The sequence below is a fragment of the Tachypleus tridentatus genome, chromosome 9, assembly GCF_004210375.1.
Source record: "Tachypleus tridentatus isolate NWPU-2018 chromosome 9, ASM421037v1, whole genome shotgun sequence".
Lineage (NCBI taxonomy): Eukaryota > Metazoa > Arthropoda > Merostomata > Xiphosura > Limulidae > Tachypleus > Tachypleus tridentatus.
In genome coordinates, this window is record NC_134833.1 from 72,547,432 (window position 1) to 72,574,725 (window position 27,294).

General features: G+C 34.9%; 1 protein-coding gene across 4 annotated transcripts in view; it reads left to right on the top strand.

Moving 5' to 3' along the window:
• The window catches only part of LOC143225484 (transcriptional enhancer factor TEF-1-like), a 127,480-nt gene that overhangs the window by 23,637 nt on the left and 76,549 nt on the right, over positions 1-27,294 (top strand). The gene's annotated exons all lie outside the window — the stretch shown is intronic.

Sequence of the window (27,294 nt, forward strand, 5' to 3'; positions counted from 1 at the left end):
CCAAAGTTTCTTGAATGTGTTCTAGAACAATAATTAGCAATTAATACGCCAGTTATTTTCATTATGTAATATTTTATTTTCGCTGCAAATGAAATATAGTTCTCTCGATATATTTCTGAAAGTATATTACACAATAATGATAACAGTTCACTAGTTGTAACTTTATGCGTAATATTAAATGCTTTGTTTAGAAACTGTAATTTAATTTCTAAGATCTTGCAGATTACATTTTATTTCGTTCTAAGACGAAGCGATGTAACTATTAAACTATTTCGTAACGATGTCATAGATTTCCAAAAGTGTTTGTATTGTTGGAATAAACTCAAATTTCATACCGTTTGGTTGAGCCGGTTGATCGACATTGTAAGTCTAACAAGTAATGCCACCTTTTATTTGTGCACGCATGGGCTACATGTTAGGTGACCGCTGTACAATGTACGAGCGTCAAGCGGATATTACGTTTACTTTCTCCACCCTTGCGCGCAAAAGCTGCGCAGTAATCGTCTGCGTTGTGAAGATTCTTTGTGCCATACTTTGCATACCAGGGATAGACTCGGTGCTGCAAATTCAACGACTTAAACCGTCCAAAAGCCGAACAGACGTAGTAGCAGAAACTTGCTTATTTTATTGGTAAGTTATGATTTTTGTCTTTCACTCCGGTGACGCTGATAAGTCGCTGCAACTGTTGCGAAGTGGTTTGAAACTACAACAATGCTGCTAATACAGGTGTCTGTATCTCTTACATACTTTTAGTTATGTTTTGGTAGGTCACTGCTGGCTGACCTATGTAAAAAACACGATCTTAAAAGATATGTATCTTTACAAATTTACTATTTAACCCATACAACAAGTTCGGGCTGAATATATTTATATATCTTCTCTTGTCTTCTCTCATAAAACGTGCTTGAACTCGTTTTTCTGTGAATGCCCAGCTGACTGACTGGTATAAGTCCGTTGTCGTACGGTCTGGTTGCCCCGTTCCATAACGGTCTGACTCACGGGTTTGCCCCGGGCCCTTGTTATAACTTGAAGTTCTGTAATCCGTGCGCACTTCGACCCCTTACCACATAGTATCCTAAATGTTAATATGTTTTTTATGTGTTGTTAAATGTTATTCTAGAAATGCTAGACTTATTTCACCAAACACGTTGTTAGGCTAGCAGCTGAGTGTTTGCACGCAGGTTGCTTAGCAACGAGTTGTGTTTACGTTTCCATCGACCACTGGAGTGCATCACGCTCTCCAGGTTCTTTGTTTCTTGCATACTTCCAATAGTTTACGTACCTGTCCGCCATGTTGAACACTTGTTGTGCTCTGACGCCATGCGATTCTTGCTTGGCTTGCATCATTACCGCCCTACTTACTTCAGGGTTGTTTTTTTTCGGAACTACAAAAGCCTCATGTAAGAAATGTTATCACGAATTGAAAACGTGGTAATATAATAAGCAGGATCGAAAAAGTATCTGCATATTTTAATAGCTTTAGCCTACATTTGTAGCATAAGTAATAACAAAGTTTGAGAACTATCATTATAAGTTGGGCATAATGCTTGAAAATACATTAAACTTTAATCTAACTTTTTTAATTTTGAAAAACTGTGTATAGTTTTGGGCGATTATTACTTTTTCGTCCCATAAATAAAAAATATGTCCTTGAGATTTGAGCTGTAATTACGGCTCGTAGAAAAGCCAATATGAAAATTGAGCGCAGAAGCTCGAGCAAGAGTTTACTTTTGGATTAGGGGATGTATTGCTATAATTACCTTTTTATTTTTCATTTTTATGGAGTTTAGCCAACGTAACGTATCTGAAATAAGCGAAGGCTATTTGTTCAATTACCACACACAGACTATGTTTATCATAAACTGTAACATCCAGAATTCTGCGCAGGTAGATACAAATATAACAACCCCGCCTTCTGTTTTTATCTGGAAGATTTCGAGAATAAAACAGTGCTCGTAACACCATGTTATTTCATGTCGGTAAGACTGGCGTTATCCAGTCATCCTTGCTATATATATATAATATATGCGTTTTTCTTATCGCCTTTATGTTATTCTCGTCTTTAATATGCGCGTTTCACATTTTTACTTATAATTAAACAGGCAACAAAGGAAAAGACCATACTAAGTCTGAATAAGCAAAGAAAGTTAGTTTTGCATTTTTACATCTTATCAGTAAAGATCAGGTTTCTCGCTGATTTTTCCAAGCCCGTTCCCATGGCTGTGGTTTCGCTAGATAGTAGATAGGGACAGTGGGAGCTTCGAGAATAACCCACACAACACTTGTATTATTCAAAATGCTCAAAACTGACAGGGCATTTTGCTGGGAATCAAGACTGACAGCAGCACTGTTCACTTTCCTATATTGTAATGTATTCTATTGCTTTGATATTTAAATGTTATTGTCCTGATGAAGTCATCAATTTAAATACTGGTGTTACAGTATGACCACCGTTTTCTGTGAACCTGAAGGTCCTTACATTAGAACAAAAAAAGTATGTATTTGTTCATTTGCGTGACTTCTCTCGTAGCTTGCGTATCCTGTCGACCGAGATAAATGGTCGAAACTCCCAGCGGATCATAGTGTTAGTGTTAAATGAACACCTAATCGTGGTTGAGACGAAACTCTACACGCAACAATGGCAGATAAAAATTTATTACTAAACTTTCCCAAATTATTAAGAACCCTTTTTTTTCTCTTTTTTTTTAAATATTTACATAATGACGATAAACGGTGAAAACAAGAGATTGTGACAATAACATAATTTAGCACCAGTGAGGGCGACTGCAGCAAACCAAAATGTTCCTTTTAACGCTTTTTCTAATACAACTGTTATTAATTTATGATAAAAACTGAATGTATTTAGAATGAAATGTGATACGTGATCATAAAATAAGTGTAACAAACCTGATATTAATTCAACGTTTAAAATATCACATCTGTTACAAGAATAAGAATAAATAGGCTTATGCAAACATGTAACCGAAACTGGAACTATTAATTCCCCCTAACTATCTCTTAGTTGCTATACAAAACATAGCACGTCATTTACTGCGATGGAACAATTAGATCAATACTTTTCAATTATATAATATTTGCCCTATTCGAGTGACAACTTCGCAAGCGTCTGACTGTAATATGTCTTTTGCCCTGACATTGCTAAGAATAAAAAGAAAAAAAGAATCATAGGGAATTTTATATATGTAAAAATGGCTTGTATGGATAGAGAAAGCACTATGTAGAGGAGGGAACAACGTTTCGACCTTCTTCACTCATCGTTTTTTATAGTACAATGCATATGCTCCCTTGGACACAACCAATAGAGACACTTGTTTCACTGTCCAGAGCGCGAAACAAGTGCCTAAGTCCATTCAACCCTGTAGTTACGCAGCTGGTCACACTCTTAGATGATTCTTTTAGTAGATATTGATAGTCTCTCATGACTCTCCGTCATATCCACAACAATGCAAGCAATAACTGATCTTTTGCATTATTGTTATTATAAAACAAATGTTATAGTTGTTGTTGTTGTTGTTTTGGAATTTCGCACAAAGCTACTCGAGGGCTATCTGTGCTAGCCGTCCCTAATTTTGCAGTGTAAGACTAGAGGGAAGGCAGCTAGTCATCACCACCCACCGCCAACTCTTGGGCTACTCTTTTGCCAACGAATAGTGGGATTGACCGTCACATTATACACCCCCACAGCTGGGAGGGCGAGCATGTTTATCGCGACGTGGGCGCGAACCCGCGACCCTCGGATTACGAGTCGCACGCCTTACGCGATTGGCCATGCCAGGCCCCAAATGTTATAGAAAAGATTGGGATTAACAAAAGATCAAATCTAATTCACGTGTTACGACAAGAAAGTCTGTACACATACGTGTTTCAATAAGATTTTTTTTTACGCTATGGTTTATGTGTGACTACTAGATTTTAATATTGTGATTTTTACGTGACTGTACCTATTAATCATTTTATTTTTATTCGTTTTAGGTTTCACCTTATAGCGAATATATTTGTCGCTTTTCGTGTTAAAAAAGGAACTGGCCCGACATGGCCAGGTGGTTTGGGTGCTCGACTCGTAATTTGAGGTTCGAGGGTTTGAATCCCCGTCACACCAAACATGCTCGCCCTTTCAGCCGTGGGGGGTGTTATGATGTGACGGTCAATCCTACTATTCGTTGGTAAAAGAGTAGCCCAAGAGGTGGCAGTGGTTGGTGATAACTAACTGCTTTTCCACTAGTGTTACACTGTTAAATTAGGAATGGCTAGCACAGATAGCCCTCGTGTAACTTTGCGCGAAATTCAAAACAAACTAAAAGAGGAACTTGATCTTATGGAAAATAAATTAATATCATAAGATTGATTGAATATTTATGAAAGGGTATGTACCTTTGTATCCTTTAAGTGTTTAAATTAGGATGTAATCACTGTCTAATCAATAGAGGTGGGCATATACTTGTAACAACGTACAGGAAGGAATTTTTAGAAAATAAGCCAGAATGTGCTTATTAATGTATTTTCGAGGTGAATACGTAAACTCACATCGCCACTCCCCTGTGTTGTTTAAAGCTGTTTTATAATTTAGTGGCCCGGTATGGCCAAGCGCGTTAAGGCGTGCGACTCGTAATCTGAGGGTCGCGGGTTCGCATCCCCGTCGCGCCAAACATGCTCTCCCTTTCAGCCGTGGGGGCGTTATAATGTGACTGTCAATCCCATTATTCGTTGGTAAAAGAGTAGCCCAAGAGTTGGCGGTGGGTGGTGATGACTAACTGCCTTCCCTCTAGTCTTACACTGCTAAATTAGGGACGGCTAGCACAGAGAGCCCTCGAGTAGCTTTGTGCGAAATTAAAAAAAAAAAAAAAATTTATAATTTAGCATCAGAGTAAGTATTATAAAATAACTTGCATTGTGATACCATATTTCCTATTTGTAGTTCGGTACAAAACATTTATGACGACACTGTATACCGCCAGGGTAACGTGCCATTATAAAGTAGACTTGCCTGATGCTTGACACGGAATTTTTTTAAGTAATAGTGTAATCCCAATTTTTTTTTATTACGAAAAACTCAAACTACCCAGTTTTGTGTTATTTAAATAAGTGCATACACCAAGTAAAATAATATTTTTTTTCTATTTTTCAGATTCTTACGTTTTAATAAAACATGTAAAGAACTCATATTTTGACTTACTTTTCTTGAAGATCTTAGATGGAGGTAATGGTATAATTGAACGAACTTACAGTTTTTATGTTAGTTTAAATGTATAGTTTATGTAATCTGCTGTACATGGTTGATCTTGTTTTCAGCTGCGTACCATTCTATTCATTTTGTTTGTATCGTTGTGTGTTGTTATTTAAGATGATATACAGTATATATGTATGTCAAGCGATATTACCATTTTTATTTGAAAATTCCCTGTGTTTCATAGTTTGTCTTACAGAATAAACTTTGTAGACGGATAAATTATTGGAAAATGGATTTAAGATCATTCATAAATTAGGTAAAAATCAGAAGTTTTGAAACAGCTTGGAGAAAAAAATGAATAAGTGTTAACTGGTGTTTTTTTTATTTGCTGAATAGTTCCCCGATAGCTGAACAGTAAGTTTACAGTTTTTACAACGCCAAAATTTACGGTTTGATTATCCGTTGATAACCTATTTTGTTGCTTTGTGTTAAGAAAACCACAACAGTTAAGAGTAAAAAATATATCATCAAAAAATATCATATGTTACAGTGAGCTAGGTAGAGCTTTCTGATCAATTTTCAGTGAAAATTAACATTTTGTAGCAACAATTATCAAATTACTGGTAAATAAGTATCTTTGTTTATTATACATATTCATCCATACTGATAAGGTGACGGTAAGTAAAATGAAATGCGTATAACAAAAGTTATGCACATTTACAAAAATGGATAATTTATGTAGCACAGATTTATTGAGTACTTTTTAGGACACAATAGGGTTATTGATTTTGATCATATCGTATGATGGAAGTTGTGTAAAAAAAAGTGCAATGAGTAAACATACGGTTAATATATTTGCATTTTATTACGAAATGTTTTGTTAATACAGAAAAAGATAGGTAAGTGTATTGGCGAATTTTTCATCGAACCAAAACGCCTACAATAAGATTTGTTTGTTTTTTGAATTACGCGCAAATCTATAGGAAGGGCTGTAATAGTCGTCCCTAATTTGGCAGTGTAAGACTACAGGAATGACAGCTAGTCATCACCACCCACCGCCAACTCTTGGATTACTCTTTTACCAACGAATAATGGGATTGTCCCTCACTTTGTAACCCCCTCCCCCGGCTGAAAAGGCGAGCGTATTTTGTGCGACAGAGATTTGAATCCGCGACCCTCAGATTACAAGTCCTAACCACCTTGCCATGCCAGACCCCTACAATAAGGAAGATAAAAGCTGATTTTTTAAGAAAGGAATTCACCATCTGTAAACATTTTGTGCCAGGAAATTAGAAAGTTACAAAATATAATTTGGGATAATTTATTTGTTTTTCCTTTCGTCTCCTGGTGGGATGCGATAAGCCTACGGACTTAAGACACGAAAATCAGGGCACAGTGGATACTCTGCAAGCAGTACAATGTGACTTTATTCTGAAACAAACAAACAAACTTTCGTTTTTACTTCATTCATATTTTATCTTAAGATAGTTTAGCTTTTATAAGACAAAAAAATTAAATCGGAGGGCTTTCTTTGGCTCTTATAGTTAGATAGTAAGATTGGGTAGGTGGTTGAGTAAGAACAGTTATTGAAACTTATTTGCTTTTGATTTGTTTGTTTGTTTTGAATTTCGCACAAAGCTGCTCGAGGGCTATCTGTGATAGCCGTCCTTAATTTAGTAGTGTAAGACTAGAGGAAAGGTAGCTAGTCATCACCACCCACCGCCAACTCTTGGGCTACTCTTTTACCAACGAATAGTGGGATTGACCGTAACATTATAACGCCCTCACGGCTGAAAGGGCGAACATGTTTGGCGCGACTGGGATGCGAACCCGCAAACCCCAGATTACGAGTCGCGCGCCTTAACACGCTTGGTCATGCCGGGCCCTTGCTTCTGATAGACCCACAGATCCTCAGTAGTAAATTTGAAGGTTAACAATGCTAAAAACCGGCTTTCGATATCCATATTGGACATTGCATAGCCCGTTGTTTGCTGCGAACTTACCTACAAGCAATCAAACTTTTGATAGATGAATCTTGGATTTTAAATAATATTAACCTGATTTTTTGCTGTGCTGAATATTAATTTTTAGATTGGACTTTGGGTTAAGGCATGATACTCATAATCTGAGGGTCGCAGGTTTGCATCCCCGTCGTACCAAACATGCTCGCTTTTTCAGCCGTGGAGGCGTTATAATGTGACGGTCAATCACACTATCTGTTAGTAAAAGAGTAGCCCAAGAGTTGGCAGTAGGTGGTTATGACTAGCTGCCTTCCCTTTAGTCTTACACTGCTAAATTAGGGACGGCTAGCGCAGATAGTCCTCAAGTAGCTTTACTCGAAATTCAACAAACAAACAGATTGGACCTAAACTTTAAATAAGTGTTGCAGTAACTTAACTATTTTTGATTTTTATTAAATCGTTGTAAACATTGTCACCGTGGCATACAAATATTACGCATTTCCAATAATATTACTTAGAGGCGTTAAAAATTCAAATGAAACATTTGTTCATTGAAAAACATTTATTTACTATTAATGTGCAAATAATAATTTGTTTTTGTCAGTACATCTACACATTTCCGACCACAAGAGCTCTTTTTTGGTAGTGTGTATCATAGACAATAATGTGCTTATGTGAAAAAGATAAAACTAAATATTAAAGTATTTATCCGTAGAACTGGTCAGCGTCTCAATGGTAAATCTGAAAACGTATGACGCGCTAGAAACCGGGTTTCGATACACGTGGAGGGCATAGTTCAATTAGCCCGTTGCGTAGCTTTATGCTTAACTACAAACAAAATATATTTTGTGAAAATTAGCAATCCAGAGTTTTCTTCAGAGATAAAATGAAGCAACTGTCTCAATTTTTTCAATTCAAACGTATGTCATGTATAACGGGGAAAAGCAGTATTCATGAAGTATTGACAAACCATTTTCACAGATTTATAAGAGATATTATTAAAGTATGAGTGTATCGAAACACTGAAAAGTGGGTGATAAATAGGTTGTTAATAATGTAAATGTTAAGAAACAACGTTTGTTTTTTGTATGAACTACATACACTGCTGGCCAAAATCTTAAGGCCAATGAACATAAAGAAAAAATATGCATTTTGCGTTGTTAGACTCAACCATTTATTTGAGTAGAGCTTCGAAAGATGAAAATAAAAATAAAAAAAACGTTTTTAACATTTAATAGGGAAAATGTGAACACTATGAAATGAGCCTAAATATTAGTTGGTCGAAAGTTTAAGACCATACTGAAACGAAGCGTTAATCGGTAAACACATAACGAAATTTAGTCCCACTGACATCTCCTGTGTTACATTGGATAAAAACATTGCAAAGGCTAAAAAGTTCACACAGTTTGAACGTGGCAGAATTGTCGAGCTGCAAAAGCAAGGTCTCTCTTAACGTGCCATCGCTGGTGAGATTGGGCGAAGTAAAACTGCTGTTGGAAATTTCTTAAAAGACCCTGAGGGATACGGAACGAGAATTTCAAGTGGTCGGCCCAAGAACATTTCGCCGGCGTTGAGCAAGAGGATTCGAGAGATTGTCCGGCAAGACACCAATCGATCATCGAACCAAATTAAGGCTCTTACGGACACAGAATGCAGCTCAAGAACAATAATACAGCATCTACGAGAGAAAGGCTTTAAAAACCGTAAACGTCTTCAAAGGCCACGCCTCCTTCTACACCACGAAACAGCTCTGTTAAACTATGCTGAGAAGCATCATACATGGGACGTAGAAAAGTGGATGAAGGTTTTGTTCTCTGATGAAAAAATATTTAACCTGGATGGTCCAGATGGCTTCCAACATTACTGGCACGATAAGGATATCCCACCTGAGACATTTTCTACACGACACATTGGAGGAGGTTCCATCATGATCTGGGGTGCTTTCTCGCTCCAATGTACCATGGAAGGATAAACAGCAGCTGGCTACATTGGCATGTTGGAGAGAGCATCTTTACTGACTGAAGGCCCTCGCTTCTGTGGAAATGACTGGATCTTTCAGCAGGACAACGCTGCAATCCAAAATGCTCGCAGGACAAAGGACTTTTTCATAACGAATAACGTGATTCTTTTGGACTATCCAGCGTGTTCGCCCGAACTGAATCCCATTGAAAATGTTTGAGGGTGGATGGCAAGGGAAGTCGATAAAAATGGACGTCAATTCCAAACAGTGCATGATCTTCGTGAAGTCATCATCACCACTTGGAATAACATTCTAGCCACCCTTCTGCAAACGCTTATATCGACCATGCCAAAGCATATGTTTGAAGTTATTCGCAATGATGGCAGTGCAACTCACTACTGAGACCTCTTGTTGGGCATTTCCTACCCTGTTTAGGACTTCGTTTTCGTATGGTCTTAAACTTTTGATCAGCTAGTATTTAGGCTAATTTCATAGTGTTCACATTTTCTATATTAAATCCTAAAAAAGTTTTTTATTTTTATTTTCCCTTTTCTTATTTTCATCTTTCGAAACTCTACTCAAATAAGTGGTTGAGTCTAACAACGCAAAATGCATGTTTTTCTTTGTGTTCATTGGACTTAAGATTTTGGACAGCAGTGTATAAGATCTGATGATTTGTTGTATAATACATGGCATATAGTGTACATTCACGATGTTTCAATTCGCTTCAATTAAACAATAAAATAGTATAGGTTGAACGAACACACAAAAAGAAGCATTTATCTTCTGTTTTTGTTTTGCCACTTCAGAAACAGTAAAGTGAATAATAATAGCTTCGGAACAGGGTATGTTATGCACTTACAGCGTCACAAAAACTTAACCTTGTTATCAATATAACTAATTAAGTATACGTTTCTCATCTTTTTACTTGTAAAGTTTAGAATGCATTATTTCATCATTCGAGCACCTTTAATGTTTACAATATATTCGGCCATAAACCCGATAATATCATATTAGATTCGACCAGCTTAGAAGACTTAATTTAGTGCTAAATACAAGTTCAAAGCTAAAAGTACTCCGGACTTTAAGCGCTAAAATCCGGGTTTCGATTCCCTACGGTGGCCTTAGCAAATAGTCCAAATCGGCTTTGTTCTAAAACAAACAGAGTAAATTTTCCAACTGATATTTATAATTAAAGAATAATAATGATAAAAAGACAAATGGAAACAAAAACTAAATGCCTCTGATATACTAACTAATATAACCAATATTATTAACGAAACGAACAATAATATCTAACATCCTATCTACTTCTGTTTGATTTAAATAATACAAGTCCGCTGAATCTAATACTAGGAGATTAGGAAGCCTATAAGTAGATTTGATATGGAAACTCTGCTTAATCAGTTTTTTAAAGAACGAAGGCTCTGTTTCTTTTATCTAAAGTATTCTAACTCAACATAAATGAGAATTTGAATAAGGAAAAATGCATAAGTAGGATGATCTCTTTGTCCTGATATTTATTTGGTTATTTCCATTATTAAATAATAAAAATTGTCTGAGAATAACCTAAACTATGGGCACCGTAAAATTACGACTACTTTGTATAAAGTCTTGAATGTTGTCATCCTATCACACACCTCATAGGAACTCCCACGTTCTCCATCTGTATATCTTTTTTTGTATATTAAACACCGGAAATAGCAGCCAGTTGAGTCGGCGAAGTCATCAAAGACATCTGGTTGGTTCGAGTACTGGAAAACAGAGATAATCGCGAAAAAATAATGTATTAACATTACATTTTTTTAGGAAATTAACGTTATCAAATCATAGTGTTGGAAAGTTTGCTTAGAGGAATTATCAAATAGATTTTCAAATCGATTACTGCTGTGCTTATTGTCCAATACAACAATTAACAATAAAAATTAAAATAATAAAAATTGGAAGTAAATATACGCTCCCTATAATTTTCTTAGGGTTAAAGTAAAAACTTATTTTAATTTTAGGAAATAATAAATAATCGAAAAACATCATAAGTTAAGCTGTTGAATAAGTAAATCTTATACTTTTAATACTGTTCTGTTAAATTCTCTCTGGTTTTTACATTTTTCTTTCTGTTTAAATGGAATTGTGAATTTGTAATTTGGTAGTGAACAACTGTTGTGATCCAAATACTAATTAACGTACAGTATTTTGATAAATGTACGTTTCTTCCGTGATTATAACAAGGCTTAGCAGAACTGGATATATGATATGCAATATTGTGATCATCTTTACAGTAGAAATAATTCATGAGCTATAGCATTTTAGTTCAAATGAGTGAGTTATCTTTAAGCAATGTATGATTAACAGCAATTACAAAGTACAGTGCTTTATTCTCAGCAGTGCATGTGTTGAATTAAAGTTACAAAAATAATGTTCCTGAAAACATGATACTTAAAACAAGTTACTCAACTCTACGTTTATGTGCTACCAAAATAATTGTGGATAGTTAAATGTAGAATCATTTTTATCGTAGTATTAACCTATGTGTTGTACTACTGGAACACGTGCTAGTGGTTTGAAAAGTGAACAGCTAGCTGGAGAAGATTAGACTGTGTAACCTGCTATTTTTAAAATTGCAGCGTTTGTCTGTTTCATAACAGGTTCATGCTAAAATTATTTTGGAAGATGTAGATGTTTTAAATATTCAGTGAACAATAAAACTTAAAATCTAGAAACACGTGCATCTTATTTTGCATGTATTGTTAGTATGATCATTTTTATTGCGCTGCTATGATAAGTCAGAATCTTGAAACAGTTCTAACAGTTTAATTAGTTTTAAATTAATAGGGTACATTATCAATTATACATACAGTGAGCTAGAGAGCTTGATAAACTCTAGGTTTAGAAGCAGAGTATTTAAAGTCATCTATATGAACAACGAACTTTTCGTAGTTTTATTTTCAGTTTAAATGTTGGGTAAGCATTACTTATTCGTAGTTGCTTACCTTCTAAAATATATATATCCTATTGGATAGTTTTTATGGTCAACATTTTGTAAAAGCTCAGATAAATATAAATCGCAAACTCTGATGAAAGCCAAAGAGGACAACTTTTTTTGTTTGAGCTAGATAATGTACGTTTTGGAATGTGTTGTTTTTCTTAAGCTCATCACACAAGTATACAGGGAAATAAAATGATAGTATTTTATCCCTGTTAGATGGGTTTTTGTTTTGCTCTAATTGAAAATCTTGCTATGGCTTGCTATTTTTTTAAAAAAAGGCATAATTATATTTTATGCTATTTCGAAAAACGTCATAACATTATATTTCTGCTCAACCAGAAGTTGCAGAAAAATATTTAGAACGAATGTCGAACTTTAAACATTTGTTCAATTCGTGCGAATACACGAATGTGATATTATTATGGTAACCAATCTTTCTTATGAACTAAAATATATCCCTTTTTTTATTTTATATTGGAAAATTTATGAACACTTACGATAAGAAGCCAAGTTCTCATTGAGAGAGAACTGATAAACTTGGTGAATATAAAGTTTTAATGTAGAGTAGAAGTTTGAGTTGGAAAAGTGCTGATTTACTAGCAAGCTACTGGGTGTTAGTCCTTTAGCTGAATAAAACAAAATGTCACAGCAGTTTTATGTGTTACATGAGTCTTTTTCATGAGATGCACAATGAGCAGCGTATCACTAGAAAGGAGTGTTTTAGCAAGGTTTACTAATGTGTAATCATTGCAATGTAATTAGACATTCCCAGCAGATGAAGGTACAGAAAGTGTGATTTTTCGTAGTTAAGCATGATTGTGTGCCACAGTTATGTGTCGAGTGTAATGGTTTGCTGGGCTAAGTTATACACTTGGATCTGTCATGATGACTTGCTCCATAATTATGTTTTTAATCCGAACAAAAACATGCCAACCCGATAGCTAATATTTATTCCGTTTATTAAATACTGATACTTGGTTAGAAACGATGCACAACCATCACCAGTTATTTTATCTGACCATGGCCCATTACATCAGCAAGACATCGGCGTTTAGCCAGAATTATAGGTACTTGTTAAGGAAGGTGCTTCATCATCTACAGAAAGTAAAAGAGAAACATAATTAAATAGGTGCAAATATTTATTTAGAAAAGGGAATCTCAAACTATGATACGTGTAAAACTGGTGAACCTTATATCAGTAGTACACCATACGCATCCAGTGGCACAGCAGTACGTCTGTGGACTTACACCGCAAGAAATCACGTTTCGACACCGATTGTGGGCTGAGTACAGATAGCCCACTTCCTGTGTACCTTTGTGCTTAAGTTAAAAACAAACAGTAAAAGACGCTATTAATGTAAAAAAGATAATAAAATTTGTTGTTTTTTTTAATTTCGCACAAAGCTAAAAATTTATGTTTTATGACAAATAATTTTCATCGTGAGCTGGATTGTAATATAACAAGTAATATAAATTAAAGTTTTTTTTTGTTGCTTTAAACGTTTCGTGCAAAATTCTGCAACTGACTGAATGCATATAGCCGTACATAATTTTGAACTGGTATGTTGGAGGTAAAGCAACTAGGCAACAACACCCTCCGTCAACTCTTGATGGACTGACTAAATGGTAAACGTGTATCATCACTCTTATTGTGAATCTTCGAGGCGAGTTGTCACTAGATTATGTCAATTCCATTTCGCGCTGTATTTCATAGTACATATCAGTAACTAGTATACGTAAACCGAGTGTTATAGTGCAGTACCCATGAAGTTCACACAGATATTTCGGAAATGCTGTATAGATTCACAAAAGGACTATTCGCTGTAGAATAAAAGCTAAAGTATGATGTTTATTTAGCAAGTACTTACAATCACACGTTTATAGGTTTTTTACGTAGTTTAAAGCATTCGTATTACTACTAATATTTTCGAAAACAAAAATTATAATTTTATTGTTCATTGAGTCATACTATCAACTTATTGTGTAATACCTTGTTGTTTTGAAAATTTATATGTGTATTATTTGCCACACACAGCAAAGCACAATATTGAGAAGCGAGAAAAACTATGGACGAAAATAGAAAGCTCAATTTAACGATGAAAGAAATGTGAATCTTCAGTTTCGCTTATCACGTTATTGAAGTGAAAACTGGTTTCGTTTCATTTTCTAATCATAATAACGAACAACAAAAACAAGGTAGATGTTTGTTTCGAATTTTTCTTAATGAATTGATCGAATTATACACTTGATATTTCGGTGCACCGTCAGTGGTATTGTTTGGATTTAATACACACATAATAATAATAACACTGAACTTGAACATTGCCCTTACGAAACACGCCATATGGCGTTCCTACCGCTCTGTATAATAATTGTACAGTACAAGTCGAACTTCAAACAGCAACTCACGTGTTGATTCTGTACACATGTCAGTAAAACGAGATATGTCCGATGACATCAGTACAGCAGTAATTATACACCCGGACCTAGTGCTGCAGAACCTTCAAACTCTTCCCTTTCTTCTTACGTTACATTTGCTGTGCACGAGACAGTTTCAAGACCCAACACTTTTTCCATACATGTGTATTTAAGTGCTGCTTTTAAGCCAGGAGTGTATTTGATCTCTTTCTTTGAATTTATTTTAAATTGTCGGCTGAGATGGAATATAGACACATTTTTAGCCAAACTTTTTTACAGGAAGCAAGAAGAAAAAAGTATTTCCACACACGTATAAATATAGATATATACTTTTATGTATTTATGCTCCCGTATTATGTATATACTGAAAGAAAGATAGAAAAGCATACATATAAAACATAAATTTGAAAACAGAGAATCATATACTTGTAATCGCGCTATCTGCTGAGTCCATGGAGGGGAATCGCACCCCTGATTCTAGCGTTATAAATCCGTAGATTTACCGCTGTACCAGCCGGGGCTTTTAACACTTACTGGTTACTGTCTGAGATCAAACCTTTGCATGTGACAAAATATAAAGTACAAGACAGAAGATTTTTATTTTACTCTTTTTTTACTTAACAAAGAACATTATTATGCCACTTAATAATTTGCATATTGCGATTAAACGCTTCGTGAAGAGCTAGCGAAGTTTATTATTAAAATAGTTACGTGACAATAGTTACCTATTGTAGAGGACATTTGAATGAAATTTTAAATGTCAATTAGCAATGTTATATGAAGTCTGGTGTATAATATCTTTTGAAACTAGTTTATTTTTTTGTAAATCGCAAGATCACACCTATGGACTCCCTTATCCAAGTACATTTCAACGTCGTAATTTAATGCTGGAAAAGTTAATTTTTAGCAGTACTTTAAGCAGGGCATTGTCATATATGTGTGTTCTTAAAGGGTCACGGCATTCCAAATAACTTACCAAACTTTTCACAATGCGCTAGCACCCATGGTTGTTGAAGGAGTAGTAAATCAGTCTGATGTGACTGTTGTTTAGAGCAGGTGATAAGACAAGCCCTGCAAATACAGACTGGGATGAGTAACTACGTATTGGTTTTGTTCTCGTAATCTCTGACCTCGAATAGTTCACAACTATCTGAGGTTAGAGGACGTGAGGGATTACTGACGTATGAAGTCCGGTTGGGAAATACGACTAAGATAACCATGTTGTCGCCACTGGCTAGTGAGAAGCTTATAGTACTCCGATATATTGTTTTGATAAGAGTAAAGCTGTGATTGTGGATATTTAAATAAAACACACAGCATGTTAAATAATCTATTTCTAGTGCCACGCAAGTACACGAATTACATTTTAAACTTAAAACTTCGCACTTTTGAAAATAGAGATTTTTTTTTATTTGCCATAGGCATACTCATGGGGAGATTAAAAAAGCACGAAAATACGTAAAATAATAGTAGCTCATTAAAGATGATAACTCTGATTGGCTAACAGAAGATCGTAAGCGTTTGATGTTTTGGCTAAACACATCAGACCAAAAGTGTGAAAATAATTCAAATACAATAGTATTACTCTGTAGAATGGCCCTTTCGTGGTCAGAAAACTGTGAAAAATACAGCTGCATTATGAAGCTTGTTACGGTGTGGATTTAGTAACCTAAATAATCTAGTACGTTTTCATATTAGAACTTACAACACCTCCCAGTAGTCGAACATGTGAGTGCCAATTTTATCTAAAACGTTTGACAGCCTCTTTTTTTTTTTCATTAAATTAATTCCACAACTAAATACTTATGCGTTATCGGCCCGGCTGTGCAGATGTCTGAATCCACACGTCTTGATCACTAGGTGTATGATTTATCATTTAATCTAGTATGTGTTCATAAGTTAATTTTTACTAACAATATGAGACTAAAAATAGTGTAGGTATGCTTTGTTTCGTTGTTCCTTGGTTCTTTAGACATCTGGTTTCGACTCGCACCCTTTAAAGCACGTTGTTTATGATAACTTCATAAAGTTCATTTTTTACCTCACAACTTTTCGTCAAGTATGGCAATAATCAACTATTTTTAAAACTGTGTTTCTATAAGTAGCTTCTATGGACCGTTACACTAACCCACCCGGCTATAATTTCAAGTTTTTGGTAGAAATTTCTTGCTTTATTGGATTGATAAAAGATTCATATGCTTCCAACGCCTGAGCATTCATTTTCATGTTGGTTAAACTCATGCGAAGAAAGACGATATTTTTGTCACGTGACCATAACTTATATAACTTGTGTCAGGTGTAGTGTTTTACCTCCCATGTCTGCTATCAAGTACTGCCTTTAGCCAAAAGCGAAACGAGATATTTACAATGCAGAACGTTAAAAAAGAAAACAACACTTACTAGACTTTCCTGTCATTAGACGTCGAGACGGTTTATAGCTACTACTGTGATCAGACAGATCTTAGATAATTAAAAAATATATAAAAAATTATATTTTGAGCGTTCTGTTAAACTTAACCGCACGCAAATCAGTTACAGTTTGATTACTAAATGCAATATATTTTTTTATATAAAGTATACGTTTATGGTAAAATATAAAACGTAGTGCAAAGAAATACGTATAATTATATATATTTATGGAAGAAGTACTACATGTCGCTTTCATATTTAATTAAATACACGTTTCTTTTAAGATACATTTATGTTATTTTTTAAAAAGACTGAAGATCGACAAAACGCAAATGTTCTTATAAGTCTAATTGTGTAACTAAATTCTTCAATTGCTTGTTTGCTGTACCTAAATAAAACAAAATATCTACAGGGAAGAAAATGGCGAACTCAAAGCCTACTCTGAAATGTTTTTGTTTATTGCTTTCTCCTCTTTGGCTTGTCTTACACTTTTTTTTTTTCTTATTCAATACTTTTCAACACTTTGTTCTGTAGAATATTGCTACTACATGTATTTTGTAAGAATCTATTTACTACTTTAAAAGATACTGTATAGTTCGTAATTTTGATCAGGGTCGAACGTAGTCATTCTGGAGCTCCGGGGAGAATTTAATAAATGGGACTCTATAATGATAAGAAAACTGAGAAGTAGATTAGAGGGCTTAACATCAGGGGTCCTTATATGTGTGTGGGCCACGGGCAATTGCTCAATGGGTAATACTACCTACGACTTCAATATTTGTTGATTATTCATTGTGATTATATTTGGTTAGTCGCCATCATAATTTCTCGTGTTTCGATTGGTAAGCCAACAATTCTCGTCAAACATGCCAAGTGTACAGTAAGTAGAACAGAATTAAATAGTGGCTGATATAATGAAATATTACTTTATTTTTCCGCCACTAAGACTTCATTGTTCATGTTGAAACTTCCATTTTACATTGTAATTACAAATATAGGCAACTACCCAGCTTTACTGTTGTATAACGTAATCCTGAGAGGATAACGCGTTTCTTTTCTATTACAATGTCTTACAGCTTTTAAAGATAATTAGGAACTGAATAAAGATGTTAATGCGATATCTAAATTTAGTTGTTTAAATATGGAATTTTACAACTAGTTTAATTGGATTTTGCTGTATATATAAATGTATCTACTTAAGAAATGATACCGTTAAAGATTATGATAAAATTGGAGTGATAATACAGATAAGCACCTTTATTCAGTTGTTAGTAACAAACTAAACCGTGTGCCATTTGACGAAATTGTTGTGAAATTATCATTGGTAGCAGCGAGTGTGAGCCAATCAGGAGATGATGCTTATATTACTGAAGTTGAAGATGCGCCTTTAAGCTCTGTTTGGGGATGTTTACGACCAGACAATATTTTAACTATCCAATAATTAATTTACTACAGATAGGGTAGAAATGCATCTTCTTCTATCTTCGAGCACTCATTCTGTAGTAAGTTAGGAAACATCATTATGCATGGCTTTACCAAAGTTAATAATGACACATCCTACAAAAACTGGGCAGATGAGACTCTACGTTCATTCTATTCAAATCACGTTATTGTTGGGACGTTAGCTAGAAACACGTCTAACAAAGGTAGAAAGAGAAGCCACTTACAAAGGTTTTATGAAACTTATTGAGACAAAAATGTTGGATTTTAGTATTGTATCAATGAACTTGAACAGTCTAAACATCGAAGAAAGTCTAAAGTGTCTGGAGATGCAAAACTACGATCATTGTAATTAATTTTATTTTTGTCACTCGTGATCTTTGTGCTCCAAGTCGTTTCCAGTAGTTACACATTTTTCTGTGATTTACAAAATGGACAGATTCCTAAAATCATGAAAATATCTATTATCACGAGTCGAGTAAAAGCAAGCGGAATTTTCAAACAAAATATTAAATAAGAAAATTTTGTGGCTTAAGTATATCCTGAAATCGTAGCATGACTGAAAAATAAGGGTATCAGAAAAATCTTACAAATTACTCACTTGTGGGCACTGTTGTAAAACACTTGTGATAAATGTATGTTTATAAAGTTCGTCAAATTTCTTTTACGTAAATTATCGTTGATATTTTTAGAGTGAAATGCTGTATCATAAATATGTTTTTGCTGATTTATTACGCATATATTGACCAAAACACTCTGGGAAGAAGGTAAGTTCGAGTTATTGGTATATTTCTTGAAGGAATGATTTTTAATAATTTGTGTTTGTTAATTTCAACCTGTTGTCATATGAGTTACTTGACTTAAGTAGTCATGTATCTTTAAAATGTTATTTAATTTTGTCTGTCTTACTGAAGCGACCTCATTAAGCGCATTAAAATGAGAATGAAATATCAATTGTCTATTGTTGTGTTTTTTCTTTGTTTATTACCGTCGCACCAAATTATAATGCTCTTGGGATTTTTGGAAGTTGTAATTTCTTTATATTAATTTCACACTCATCCTTGCTTGTTCGGGCGTAGAAACGAATAAAGTTGCTAATATTTTTCGATCTTGTCCATTTCTATGCAAATACAATTCTAAGAACTTGTGAATGGAAGTAAAGAAGAAGATATTACTATATATCAACCACATTACATTTGACATAACTTCACTTCAACTGTCTAGTGTTTTCATCTTCACCCACAGTATTTTAAATACATCTAAATAGAGTTTCGTGTAATTGGCTTTGAAGTTTCTCAAATACGCTTGTAAGGAGGTGTCGCAAGTCTAATAATAATGACCGCTCTGATTCAGGTAAGTCAAAGTTGGTTAAACAACTTGTGTGAAATATATACAAGTAATTGCTTGTAATATTCAAAAAACAATATCATATTTTTTCCACTATAAATTTCTACAAGAATTGCAAAAATTGTTTTATTCTTATAATTAAAATTGGATGGAATAAATTATTTAAAATCTTGTTAGAAAATGATTGAAAAATAATGTTTTGTCACTAAAATATTTTGTAAACCACATGTTTCCAATTAGAGAAATAAACCAAACACTAACAAACTCAATAGCTATTGTAATGCTATTCGTTTTATGTACTTAAAAGATTTTTGCTGTATCAAACAGTTACGTAATTAATTTATTTTTTGTTGATCAACATTTAAACTGAGCATTTGGTTTATGTTTTCTGGCACTAGAATTTACAAGTAACAAATATGGATTGACAACAAGACCAATCTTTAGGTGTTTCAGTAACTAATATATATGTAGTACGATTGTTTTCGCATTTGTACGGTAGCCGACCAATTAATAAGTCTTATTATCTGAGTATGTCATATTTTAACATGAGCTCTTGGAATTATGCTCTGTTTATAACATGACGTTCTGAAGATGTTTTTGTTAAATGAAACTGAGGCCGCGGTTCCTGACAAATGTGTTAAGTGGTGTAGGAATTCAATAGCTAAACATAATTATTCTATTTGTGTGAATCAGTATTATGGTCAAGATGTTCTGATAGTGATTGAATAAGTTGTTGATAGGTGGTTAACGTGTCGTACTGTGGATCAGAGGTTTGGTTCATACTCCGTTATTGCCGTTATCGCAATTTGGGGTTTTCGGTACATTTTAAGACTGACAGCCAAATCCTGCTATTCTATTACAGTATCCTACGAGTGGACAGGGTAGATGGAGACCCGACGTAGCCGGATGGTTAGGACGCTCGATTCGTAATCTAAAGGTCGCGGGTTCGAATTCCCGTCGCACCAAATGTGCTCGCCATTTCAGCCGTGGGGGCGTTTTATGTGACGGTCAATCCCACTATTTGTTGGTAAATGAATAGCCCAAGGTGGATGATGAGGACTAGCTGCCTTCCCTCTAGCGTAGATAGTTTTCGTGTAACTTTGCGCGAAATTGCAAAACAAACAAACAGAGAAAATAGCCCTCGATTTGCTTTGCCCGAAATTCAACAAACAGTTTTTTCATGTAATTTATTTGTAAAAAAACATTAAAATTAGTTGTACAAAATACGTTTTCTTTGCTATACAAAAGACTTGAAAACAAAGCTGAAGAAGTAAATAAACACTTTATATAACTTCAAAGAATTGAAATTGCGTCCTTATAAAGTGAATTACAACACCTACGACACATGCAAACGAGATAATTGCTATTATCTGCAGTTATACAATTACGTAGAACCGGTTATGATACTATGCACCGGTTACACGAAAAAAACGCAATAAAAAACGTGTATATATATATATATATGTATGTATGTAAATATATAGTACGGCAAAATAGTGACGGGCAGTATCGTACAATTTAATTTTAGAAACGTCTGAAATATTGGTGTATCGTATGAACACCGTTTATTCATTAAATCTTAAAAACACTTATTGATTTAATTACACTGACAACATACAACTCTTAATCAGTAGAACATGAATACTTTCTCAGTGTGGTCAGCATTTAGTCTGACTGAGTAAGTGTATTTAAAACAGTCATTTTGGGAAAGAAACAATACTTAACATTTCCTTATTGGCAGTAACAGTAGTCTCTGCTCTCCTTGGGACACATTTCATCACTCACAAAGAACGCTGTAAGAGATTCTATCCCATTCTCAGTCAGCTCGTCGCCAAGCTCTCTGAGTTGTTGTAATACACAGTGTCCATAGAGCAAGCAGATGTGTTCTATGAGGCTTAGACCAGGACGTTTTGGTAGCCAGTCCGAAATATTAGTGGTTTGTAGTCCATCACCGTCCGAGGATATTACACTGATCACTACTTTGCATCTATGAAAGACTGTGCAACTGGGTTCCATATCATATTAATATATGGCACAAGTAAACCTGTTTTTTGAAAGCTCCCATGTATCCAGTACCGGATTAACGCATAGACCTGAGCCTAGGGCTCCAATCACCCAAGTAAAAAATTATGGGTCGTATAGCCAGCAGAAAAGAGGAAAGACTGAGTTATTATTGTCGTTATTAGTTTTATTATTATTATTATTCCTAAATATCACGTGGGCTTAGGGCCCCACTGAACCTTAATCCGGATCTGGATGAACTACAAAACTATAATTAAACTGCCACAGATACTACTATTTTTAATAGTGTCGCACTGACCAACAATCACTTGTATAGAATTATAAGTTTGATCCATTTGTGAGAAAAGTACAAGTACTTAATGATATTGGTGATAAATTTTGTTATATCTACAAACATGCAGACAAAATGCAAATATGTTCGACCTTAAGTTGGAGCTATTTTAATTGTTTGGTCATATATTGAATCCATGACCAGTGGACTAGAGAATCATGATCATATAGCGATCTTTACAAGATGTAGTTTACTTTTCATAACCATTTCAAGATTGTATCGCGTACATTTCGCTATTCTGTACTCTCTCACACAAGAAACCTGTGAACGACACTTGTTTCAAGGTTTAACAAACCTCTAAATCTGTACTTTCCTCATAAACTGTTGCCCGCCACTAACAGATATCAGTTGACACAAACATACGAAAACAACCAATACAATAAATTATTAAATATGAAAACGAAGTAGACGTTCTGTCTTTTTAGGGCGAAGGACATTTGTAAAATGCACAAAATTGTTGAGCATTTTCGCAATAAAACATTCATTTTGTTGTTTAACATTTAGTTCTAATTTTTCAGACGATAACAAACCTTTCGCCATTTAGTTTAGTAGTGTGGTTTGTACATATATCCTCAGTAATCTTTGGTACTTATTATTTAATCTACTTAATCTTTATGACTTATGTTTCAGAAAATTTAAATCGTCGATTTAGATAAATAACCATGATAAGTGTAACAGTGGATAAGTGGTCTTGTTTGGAAATTTCCTGTGTATTGATTGTGAGTTACATTTTCGTATATAAATACAAATACTCAGACTGATAGTTAATTAAAATAATTTGTAGTAGCTTGTAAAATGTCGTAGCTTCATCTGCAAGGTTTTCATGTATGTGTACCCTATATAATAAAATGTTTTATTTCATTACCTGATAAATAATTAATATACTAATGACTAAAAACATATTCTAGATTTATTTATATATTGACAGCCATGATGTTCATATTTTACAGGAAACAACGAAATAACTAATTATACCATACTTTGGTTCAGATGTAGCCTAGTGGTTTAGTTTAGCGAACTGTTCTACCTATCATAAAGTGTAAGGTTCATTACTCGATGCCGTCTAACGTGCTTGCACTTTCAGCTGTGGGAGTGTTATAACTATAGCAGTCATTTATGGTATTCGGTTAAGAGCAGCCGTGTAGTCGGTGGTGCTGCTGATTGTCTTCCTTTCATCACATCAGCAGTTAAAGATTAGGGCTTCGAGATTTTTCACCTTGCCATTCAGCATATACGCATGAGACATCGTTTATGTGAAAAGATCAAGATCTTTCACTGAAAGAGACCGGATGCGGTGTATTATAGGAATGATAGTCAAATTTTACTACTCAATTATAGTCGCCTTTATGCTGGTGGTACTGTTAAGTAATAACCTTTCGTCTATAGTCTCAAAAATTAGCAACAATTAGCGTAAACGGTGCTAATTCACCACTCATTTCATATTTATAATTTACGACATTGGGTGCAATATTAAGAACAAACCTGTAAAATATTTTTCCACTAATGGAAGAAGCTAAACAGTTCGACTTACATTTTATGTCAGCAGACAGTAAAATTTCTATAATATTGCACGTTAAAACACATACTTCATAATTATTGTCAATCACACTTTAAAGAAAATTCTGAAATTGCATTGCGCTTGTTTATACTACTTTCTTTAAAAACTGTGTAAGGTGTTATTGTGATTTGCTGTATTGACTGACATTGAACCTCCTTGGATAGTTGTATAAGAATTTCGTTGGGTCTTTGTGTCGTTGCCAAGCAGAGCCAGATGGTTAAGGCACCCGACTCGTAATCCGAGGATCGCGGGTTCGAAACCCCATTGCACCAAACATGCTCGCCCTATCAGCCGTAGGGGTGTTATAATGTCACAGTCAATCCCACTATTCGTTGGTAAAACAGTAGCCGAAGACTTGGCGGTGGGTGGTGATGACTAGCTAGCTGCCTTCCCTCCAGTCTTACACTGCTAAATTAGGGACGGCTAGCGCAAATAGCCCTTGTGTAGCTTTGCGCGAAATTCAAACCAAAACTTTTGTGTTGTAGTTAGAAAATGAGACCTAAATAAAAAAGACGCTTATTTTCCTAAAAAAATATATTACAAATACAAATTTACTAACCATGAAATCTGTAACATTTCAAAAGTTAAATGCGTTATCTTCATTTTTATTTTGTAAGAACATGAATAGTTGTTGGAGAAATGAAGTTAATGCTTTTGTTTCGTTTGCTAATTTATATTTTTGATTTTTCGCTTGGTACTTATAATATTTTCCCATTTATTTGTGTTTAAACCATTTCTATATTTTCAGTTGTTCCTGTCATAGAAGTAAGATTAAAAGTTGAGTTTAATATTTAGAAATACCTGCCGTTTTCATAGAAAGCCAATAACGTCTGTGGCTTGTAACTAAAACTGTTCTTTAGTCGAAACTAGCAGCTTATGTCAGTCCAAGAATATTGGCAGAAGTTGTAATAACTCTTCACTTCGCTGTATGCTTATACTATTCCTGAACCGCACTGTTTCCATGTGCTCTCTTGATCATGCGCACTTTGTCTGACATTACAAGAATTTTCATTCAGAAACTAATTCTTTGTTTTCACTGTTTTCCTTCATATTAGCTTGCCGATTTAAATACAGCTAGTAAATGTACCTGTGTAAAAAACAAAAATTAAGCTCCATTAGTTTAACTGCAGAGATGAAACCGAACAGTTCAGTAAGTGTGGAAATATTTCTATAAACCTTTTTTTTTATAATCGATGTGACCTCTTCAAAGGTTTATGTAAACTTCATTAAAAGAAAATTTGATAACATTTGTTATTAAACATATTAGAAGAGAGAAGAAAAAAACGTTGAAGGAAGCGCTGCATCCAACTAGTATTCTGACAGGGATAAAGATAAATATTCTGACTCATTTTCTTTCTTTCATGTCACCTAAAATGGCTTATGTAGTTTTTCCATTATTATTTTAATTCTCAAAATGCTTATAGTTTCGGACCGAGTTATCAATGGATGACTACACTGGAATTTGAGGCTAAAGACTTGCAGATCGCAACCCCTTGCAGCAAAAACACGAACTACAATGAAATAACAGGCAAATCCGATAAACCCATCAGACAAGAGTAGACCAAGAGTTTGTGATGGATGCTACTAAATAGCTGCCTTCCATCTGAATAATCAATTTAAAATTGAAATGGCTTTGCTTTTGCCTTGGCAGTTCTTTCGAATCGTTTAGGAAATCTCGGGGGACAACCTGGGGAGCTCAGAGAGTTCTATTTCTTTTCTTCATTCCGTGCGTGGAAATGAAGTGCAGCTATACTTGATTGTTCTTGGCTGGGGCGGACAATAAAAGGTGTTGACTTGCAATTGGTGAGATTTACTGAGGAGAGGTTTTGGATGTGTGGCAAGATTGGATTCGTCGTCATCGCTAAAGAAGGACGACGGAAAATAGAGCGACTGGTTTTTGTGTCTTCGGTTTGTTTGTGGAGCCAGGGCGGAGAGTTAGTTCCTCAAGGGATATGTCTTGAGAAGGAAGCAGTCGTTGGGTTGTGTAGTGTTGGAGAAAATAGGCGTCGAGGGTCGATTTCATTAGGAGGTATCTGTATATAAATCTGTTGATTATCTTGAAGTGGATTAGGATGGAAGGGTCAGGGTGCCTTTCTGCCTCCTACAAAACTTAGTCCAAACAGTCTGATTAACAGAAGTGGGGACTACAGTCATGGTCAACGAGTTTTGCGTTTCTGGGATTTATGTTTGTGTGGTCTGGTCTGTGGTTATGATTTACTGTGATGCTTGCTGGTTGGCGGCTGTGGGTTTATCATGGGTGATTTCTATGGCTGGTATCTGATGATGAAAGATGAAAGACACAGGATGGGAAGAGAAATCGTTTTTGGTGTGTTTCTTTTTCTCCTTTGAAGTGAACTTGGTGATAAGAGACACCATAGATGAGAATATGGTCGACAATGTCTTTCGATGTCGTGACAATTTTAATGAAATGGATTAGTGTTTATATGGCTCTTTAATGAATCTTATGGATGGCGTGGAGATTGGTTTTACAATTTCGTTGTTCGATTTCTTCTGGAGTAATTGTTAGGTAAACCTCTCCTAGGAACACGGACAAGATATTCTAGAGATCCTAGAGGTAGCGCATGTAATTAGTGGAACAGAATTCCACGGGCTTCATAATAGTCGAAGTCGGCTGTAGTTAAGGGCTGTAGGATCCTAGTTGTAGTGGGATCAAATGGCATCCCATGTTTAAACTCGTCGGTGAAGGTGATGATTTGACGTGGCGAAAAGTAGGAGTATAAACCGTCGAGGATTACTGATTAAATCTCCGTGGGAGTCTTGGTAAGTTTTAAGAAGGACATGAATAATGACACGTCTTACTAGCTTGGTTGTCAACGAAAGAATCAAAAGAAAAAGGAAAACCAAAAGACTATTCACAGTTAACCCTCATAAAGCTTTACGCGACATTTTGAAATAAACAAGCGTTTGGTTACATGCAGCGGTAACCATACGCTGGTGTAAGCGATACATCCATACTAAGACCTGCAATTGAACAAGGAATTTCCCAATTTATATTTTAATTTTTCATGTTTCGACCTTAGTCTTTTTTGTTCTGTATTATCGATATCTTATAAATATTTAAATTTAATATAATGTTACTCAAACTCATGACAGTAACAACATGTGTCTATTGGTAGAGAACTGACGCATAATAAGTTGCCACCAATGACGTAGTCTTCATCTCAGTGGACTTTTACGCACACTGACTTAAACTTCTTTTGATGATCCATCGTGAGAAGAAAAATAAAAACATGCTCAAAATGTTTACCCATCTGTGACTTTTGTACAAAGCGTCATTACAGCTCTGTTGTTTTCAGTCAAGAAAAAACACTTGAAAAATATGTAATCAGTGTTTGTTCATTTATCTAATTTTCACCACGTTTTCTCTTGAGCTCGTCAAATATATTTAGAATTAAAACATGAAGTTTTTTATATTATGGCTTATTTTATTTTATATACTTTTTTATTTAAGAATTATTACATTCAGTTGGTATGTTATCATGATTTCATCTCTGCGTTATTAAATTTGTTCAACCTGACGCCAATGTAACGCTGGCCCTCACATGTGGATTCATTCGAATATCCTTAACATGAAATAATTTGGCTAAATCAAATATATAACTTATCTGAAGGCAGCTAGTCATCACCACACAACGCCCACTCTTGGGCTACTA